The 7,433-nt window shown below is 35.4% G+C and overlaps 1 long non-coding RNA gene across 2 annotated transcripts; it reads right to left on the bottom strand.

The window, feature by feature from the left end:
* Nucleotides 1-235: 235 nt before the first annotated feature.
* On the bottom strand, nt 236-7,222 carry LOC121674122. Of its 2 annotated transcripts, none has more exons than XR_006019455.1 (2): nt 7,048-7,222; nt 236-5,935 (listed from the first exon to the last, which is right to left on the bottom strand). It is a non-coding gene; the product is annotated as an uncharacterized LOC121674122 (long non-coding RNA). The 2 variants fall into 2 exon arrangements; XR_006019456.1 differs by having other exon boundaries at nt 236-5,907.
* Nucleotides 7,223-7,433: the final 211 nt, after the last annotated feature.

The following is a 7,433-nucleotide window of genomic DNA, read 5'->3' as shown; positions in this document are numbered from 1 at the left end:
TGAAGTGCTGACACATAATTTATCTGCTGTGTATATTAACCTTTAATATCAAAAAAACTTACCTAAGCAAATGACAAAATGGAGTGAAGCAATGACATCTTATCTTAATGGAATGGAGATTACTTGGAGTATTCTCTTTACTTTGCTTATCCTGTTTCCTCATCAAAACACATTAACTTAAATCAATAGATAAGATCCTAGATTCTGTTCATTTAATCAAAAAGGCGTTTCAGTCTTAGTTGAGAAAAAATAGCATTTATTGTGCACACCATCAATAAAAGCATTTTCTGGCTGTGGTCCACTTCAACAGGCCTTGATTGTCTCAACAGAAGACATAATCAAGTCAAAGCAGAATAAGTATTCAAAACTTTTAGTTTTATAATGCCTTGCAACTTCATATTCCTATTATTTCTTCAATAAAGTTATCCCACTTGTTTTTACCTGACCATTCATCTTATCTCACAGCAGTGATCTAAATTTCAAGTATACTTGAGTTATTGTGAGAGTTCAGCCCCCTCCTCAGATACAAGTCTGCATTGCCACTTGCCTTTTATGATCTGCTACTGCATTTGAAGTCACGTGTATACCGTACACAGTGCAGTGTGCTTGTACCTTCAAAGCCAAGAGCAGCTTCTCAGACTATACCTGTACTGCAAAGAGATCATCAGGAACTTATTAAGGCAAGACTCGACAGGAATGGAAAATTTAGGTCCTTACACTCTCTCTCCTTCTTCATGTGTCTTTCTCCATTCATTTACAACAATTGAAGAGAGCTTGTTTTTTACTGTAGAAGTTATTAAAACTGTTAGAATGTTTTGCAACATACAAAAACTGGTTGCCACACTACTTTGCTTTATAAAAAAGGTGCTGCTGACTCAGGACTCAGTCACAGTATGTATTAAGTTCAGATTAACAGACTATAGACCCTATTTTATGTTGAGTTGAAATGGTGCATCATCAGGTATCAGCACCTGGCACACAGCCATGCAATTTTCTTTTTTTGCTTAGAAATGTAAGTTGAGAAGTATGAAGTTCCTAATTCATATACACAAAAAATAAAAAAAAAAAATTGCTTTCAGAGAGACACTGAATCATATCAATGGTATTACACTATGGTATAGAAAGAAACTGAAAAAACAAACTCACTTAGCAGCAAGAATAGCACTTTTACCAAGAAACAGATGTTAGTCCTGTTGTTTAGTACTTTCCTGGAAGTTACTAAAGTACATTATTGTGTAAAAGTGTGTGTAAAGTGTAAAAAAAAAAAAAAAGAAGAATCAGAATAGAAAATTCATGTAGAAAGTCACACTTTCTTGATCTGTAAAGAATGTTGTTTTGTAGGCCCAACTTACGCATTAAAATATGGCTTCATCATATTGGATTGGACTTCAACATCCTGTCTACATTACTGGACTGATATATTCAGGAAGGAATAATGTAACTTAATCGTAGTCCTGGAGGATTCAAAATGGTAGTAGTCAGCTCTAGTAGAGGCATCAATGGTTTGAAAAGAGATTGAATGATTAACTCTACCTCTTTATCTAAGCTAGATAAAAACACCGATCCCATATCCAGTGTACTGATTCAAGTAACTGGAAAGGCTTTATAAAGAACATGTTATCATGACTATCACCTCAGTTAACTCAAATTACTTGAGGGATAAACTTGTTCTGAATACAGAGTGGAAATTTTGGTAAGTGGTGTCATTATCTTGTTAGATTCACAGGTTAGTGAAAGTGAAAATGTGTCATCTTCAGTAATTCAGCAGGCCACATCTTGATATAAATATGTTTAGCAATAAACATATTTTAAAATTCATAGGAAAATCTGGATGAGTTTAAGACTTTGTCATAGGATGGCTGTAACTTGTTAAATAAGCACATACAGGGAGAGAGATGCTAAACATCTAATGAAAGCACATGCTGATGCAGACTGTGAAACATTGTTCATAAGGGAGTGTTCTACTGCTGGCATTTAATTTCTGCCCTATCAAATGATGCATGTAGATCTAATAAATTTCTTTAGTGGATCTTGGTTAAGCAGAAATAAGCTACTTAACATAACAGTGTGAAAAATCAGCATCTGGTTTGGTTAGGGGAGGGATCATCTAGTAACATTCAACTACTCAGAAAATAACCTCATAAGGAAGGACATGTCATTGCTGATCGAAGAATTACTGTTACCCATAAGTAAAATGCAGCTTCCACGTGAATTAAACTCTGGTTTAGATTTCATTTTTATCCACTTTAAATATGAACAGTACTCATTGCATATGGCTCCTAGACTGAAATTTCATTCCAGGATCAATGCCTCATAGAGTCTGACTTATAGATCCTCAACACGTGTGGTTGTCCCAAGTATAGAAGACTGCAAGCCACACAGGAAGTCATGGTCAATCCATCAGTTGTTAAACCTATGCAAAACTCAAAATATTAGCTCCAAACCTTCTTGAACTTACAGTTTAGTCCTTTTTTTATCCAATAGCTAACTTAAACTAGTTTTAAAAATTATTGCATATGATTTTTTACAGAAAATGAAAAGACAAATATTTAAATGAAGGACAGGTGTTGAAATATGAAATCAAACTAACTGGGGCAATCACATTCTGCTAGTTGGTCAGATGGTTGTTTGATTTTACTTGATTTAAAAATTACAGAAATGATTTATCAGTATCTGAGAAAATAATGCTTCCATAAAAATAACAAACCAAACCCCATGACACAGAATATGGAACCAAAGGTCATCCACTTTTCAAGAGTAACAAAATTGTTTCAATTTTTTTATGTTTTAGAGTAAACCTGATTTTTTTTTTTTGCCTAAATTTGTTTTACTCTTGCTTCTCATAATTCTCTGTGTGTTCCTTTCTTCTGTCCCTCTACCAAGAGAGAGCTGTTGCAACGGATGAAATGAACACAGACCAAGTGGAAATTTCTGTTCATTATTTACATTTATCAAAAAAAGCAGGTCTCTGGTTCAGATAGAGATGAGAAAAATTATTATTGAAAGGAAAAGAGGAAGAAAATGTTTCCTGTATGCTTTCAGTTGAAAATTTGACAGCATTATGACTACGATAATTTTCATTCTTTAAAGTGTGAGTGTCTAGAGCCTGGGCCAAAACTAAAAATTAGATTTTGATCATGAAAGGGCAAGGATGAACTGGAAATAGAAAAATTATGCTGTTTGCATCAGTTATTTAAATGAAAGCAGAAAATCACAAAGTAAAAATTACTAAGCTCCAGCATAAAGCTTGATCTTTTCCTTGGTATAAGTCTTTATTACTGCTGCTAGAGCAGAGGTGATTTTTTAAACACATTAGGGAACTAAGAGAAAAAAATTTTAATTCATTCTCCTGCAATATTGCATGTACCTCCTTTGGATTTTTTGGAAGTGTCTTGGTTTGAAAGACAGGCATCTGCTAAAGAAGGCAGGAGCCTCCCTTGGAAAAAAAAATGTAACCCCCTTCCCTCTGAATTATTATAATTTTGAAATTAAGGGGCTTTCAGGCAATTATATGAGAAATAGGAATAACAGTTCTTTTCTAGTATATATAACAAGGCAATAATGCAGAAACACTGGCTTAACCTGACATAGTCAGGATACGACCTGACACCCTGTTGGTCAGGGTGGTGGTAGCAGTCCAATGAAGGGGTGGCTGCAAACCTCTTTGAAGTACTTCTGTTGAAGCAGTCATCCTGTAGAAAGGTCTGGTCTTCCTTTGAAGGTCCAGGGGTGGTTATATAGCTCTCATCCTCTGGGAATCCAGTAGGTAAGAACTGCTTGTGCTGTTCCAAACCCTGGGTTATATCCAGGTGGGAATGCTTGGCCCCTCCCCCTGGGCGGAGCATCTCACAATGGGCTGATGTAATTCTATGAGTCATGCGGTGGGTCCTTGATTGCCCATTGATAAGTCCCCCCTGAGGGAGTTATCAGGGATGAGTCATGGTAGGAGATAACGAGCACTGCCCCACCTGCTTTAACATCTTGTGAAAATGAGAATAGAATACATACTTTTGGTTACATCTTACAGTGTAACCTAGGACAGGAAGAGTGCAGGCAATCACTTTCCCTAGTGAGGACCTGACCTATGGATCCCTGTAGTTTTTTACACTTGCTGAAAGAATGAGAAATCAGAGCATTCTGGTATGCTTTTCCTAAAAATATGAAAAACAGGTTTTCTGCATTAATGAGGTTGTTCTTTGCCTTCTCAGTAAAGTCAGACCTTGATGGAATGAAGACATCAGTAGGAGCAAGGGAACTCTGCCTTCATGACTCTGCCATCAAGAGCACAAAGATGTCCTTATACCTAGGAAACCAAGGCAATGATTTGATCCAAAGGACAGGGGAGAGGCTAGAGCAGAAAAAGCCTAAAAAACTCCTAATTTGTTTCCTTGTTTTATAAAAATATTTTTATTAATCCTTTCTCCCACTTTCCTTAACAAACCATTTTCTTCCTGCATTTACTCAGTCTCTCCCTGCTGCAGCTGCAAGGCTTCACACCACCACCCAACATCTCCACGTAATCAGTCAACTTGTAACAGTATCATCTGTTCTTCAACCATTGCCCCATACTTCTCCCAAAACAGTAGCTCTGTTCCCCAGTTCTTGAAGCCCTTTAAAGACATCATGGGGAAAGACCTCATGAAAAAATCACAGGTTATCCTAATAGTATTTCTCAGTTCTTTGAATAGCCTGTGAAAATAATTCATGAAGCCGCACAAGACTTAAGCTATGACAGAACATTAATACATAAACCACACAGAATTACACAGGGAATAAACAATAAATGGCATTAACAGTAGCATACCAATATATTAGGTAATTAATGTGATGCACAAGAATTATACAAACTGCAAATAACAACTAAATATTACATTATAATATCTGTGTACATGCAAATTTCCCTTGTACTTTTTACATGTGAGAAGGGGAATATTATTTTTTTTGTACTTCCTATTCTTTCTTCCTTTGATTCTCTTTACTCTTCCTTTCTTCCTTCCTTCCTTTTTTTCTTTCTAGGGACTTCTGAAACTAGCAAAATTTTATGACTGCACCTGAACTTTGCACAGTACAATATCATAAATCAATATGATAAATCAATTTCTGTGTTCTCTCCATCATAGATAGCATGGGGGTTCATTGCATTTACAACTTGCTGCAGTGATTATTATGGCAAAAGGAAAAAAAGGAAAGAAAAAAAATATTACATCTGTGACTAGAGCAAATCCAACAATGGATATCTCATCATTTATTTAATGACTTTTGCAATACCTTTTAAAATACAATCTGATATATATCTTTGCAATTTTTCACTGATCTCAATGTTTGAGAATGGTTAGAGAGATAGTAGTCACTTTAGTGTCTGAAGAAGTTGCGGAACTAATTCAACCCAGCAAAACAATCTTAGCCAAGTATATCTGACACCTGGGAGTGAAAAAGGAAGTAAATACGATAGCGGCAGAATTCACTGCAGGAAGCAACAGTAACACTGATTCTGTCTCAAGCCAGAGGTGTTTTACTGTAATTGCTGCTAGATGATCTAACATATACTCTTTTTCTGTAATACAGCCTTGGATAAAGCCTGGCTACCAGCTGACTGGCTTTAACACCTGAATGCCAAAAAGTGCAATTTTAGAAGTGACATTGCTGATCTATTTGCAGAACACATCATCTGCCATTCGCAACACTGCTAGGGAGGGGGATCCATTAGAAAAAGAAGCTTCAGAACAGAAATGAGGAGCTTTTCTTTCTTCTTGCTGGCCTCTTTTCATCTTCTCTTCTTATGTTTCAGTAGGTAATTTTTCCCACTTCTTCCAGGCTTTACGCTATGATTGTGGTGCTGAATGCTGATGAGGCTCTGCTCAATGCAACTTCAGGCAATGCAGCCTAAGATTTCTATAGTCGGAGAGCCTGTAAAAATCCTTCAATTAGCAAGCATCTAGACAGAAAAGATAATAGAATAAAATACTTAATAAGCCCTTAAAAAGAGACCCAGTGAACATACCAAGGCAAGACTTTGAATATGGTATGATCATTCATACACTTGAGGCATATGTACAGTCTGAAAAATATATCTAAGGTTGATGTTTATTTTACTTTAATTACAAAATTTGCGTCCATATCTCTAATATTACTGGTTTTGTCTTTAAACAATGGTGCTTCATCTATCCTGTGTTTAGCTGGATACTGTACAGTAAGCCTGTATATTTTAGATTCAAGAATCCAGATTAAATTTCCTACTTATGTAGCAGACACAAAACAATTTGTACATTCCAGTGCTGTGTAGCTTTCAAAACAATTATACCACTACGCAGACTTTGATTAGCACAAATGATATTTCAATTATAGATCGGTAGTGCCTGCTGAAATAAAACTCATACCTGTTTGAAAAATCATTTATTAAATATACATCATATTGTCAGGAACACCATTTTGGAAGTCTCCTTTCTTTTTCTTTCTTTCTTTCTTTCTTTCTTTCTTTCTTTCTTTCTTTCTTATTTATAAATATTGATTACCACAGACAGCACACTTTCAAGATACAGAATTGCTTCTTTACACTATAAATAAAATGGAAAAAGGTGCTAATCACCTTTGAAAACTTTCAAATTGAGTGTTCCAAAGCATCCAAATATTTTCACATTTGAATACAAATACAGAGCTACATTTTGAAGTTGAAATTCAAGTGTCTTGAGAATGAAATATATCTCTTCATAAATAAAGAGGTCTGTAGGGACAACTGTTAATTATCCAATATATAGACAAACTTTATTTTACATAAGAGAAAATGAAGACAGATCAGAAGGGCACATACTCTGTATTATGTACATCACTTTCTAAATTGCATTCAGAAATAAATAATGACTAAAAATAGAGCTGTTCAAGAAGTATTTTCAAATAAACTAGAACTACAATATTTCAGCTCTATTCAGATCCAGATTCCCCCTCAAAATGGAAAAAATACTCCTTCAGTGATATGTATAGGTCCAGTTTTCAAGAATTGGAATTGCAGATTTTTAACCTCCAGTGGCCTCCACATAATTGTAGACCTACCTGAAGACCCCACAGGTGATGCTATTACAGCAGATGACTCTTCTTTTGATTGAATAGGTCAAAGCCATATACTTCTTGCAGAGACTGCAATCAAGTTTCATCCCCATTTGTTTTAGTATGAAGTGATAGAGATGAGGAATAATGCAGTGTTCAGGGTTCTCTGCCTCTGCCACACTTTTCCTCTCTGACAGTCAGAACAGTGATGGGATTCAGAAAAATTATTAAAACTAATCTGGGATTACAAAACTAATTTCAATTGGATTAAAGGAAGATTTAGAAATTAGATCTCTGGGGAATTTTTTTTTTCAGTCCTGATTGTGTGAACACTTGTATATATATTCATCTTTACATATACAACATGACAACAGAACAATTCACAAAAATGG

This window comes from Corvus kubaryi, unplaced genomic scaffold (assembly GCF_017639235.1).
Source record: "Corvus kubaryi isolate FWS band 111438036 unplaced genomic scaffold, C.kubaryi_AGA036_p1.0 66, whole genome shotgun sequence".
NCBI lineage: Eukaryota > Metazoa > Chordata > Aves > Passeriformes > Corvidae > Corvus > Corvus kubaryi.
This window is presented reverse-complemented; position numbering and strand designations above follow the sequence as displayed.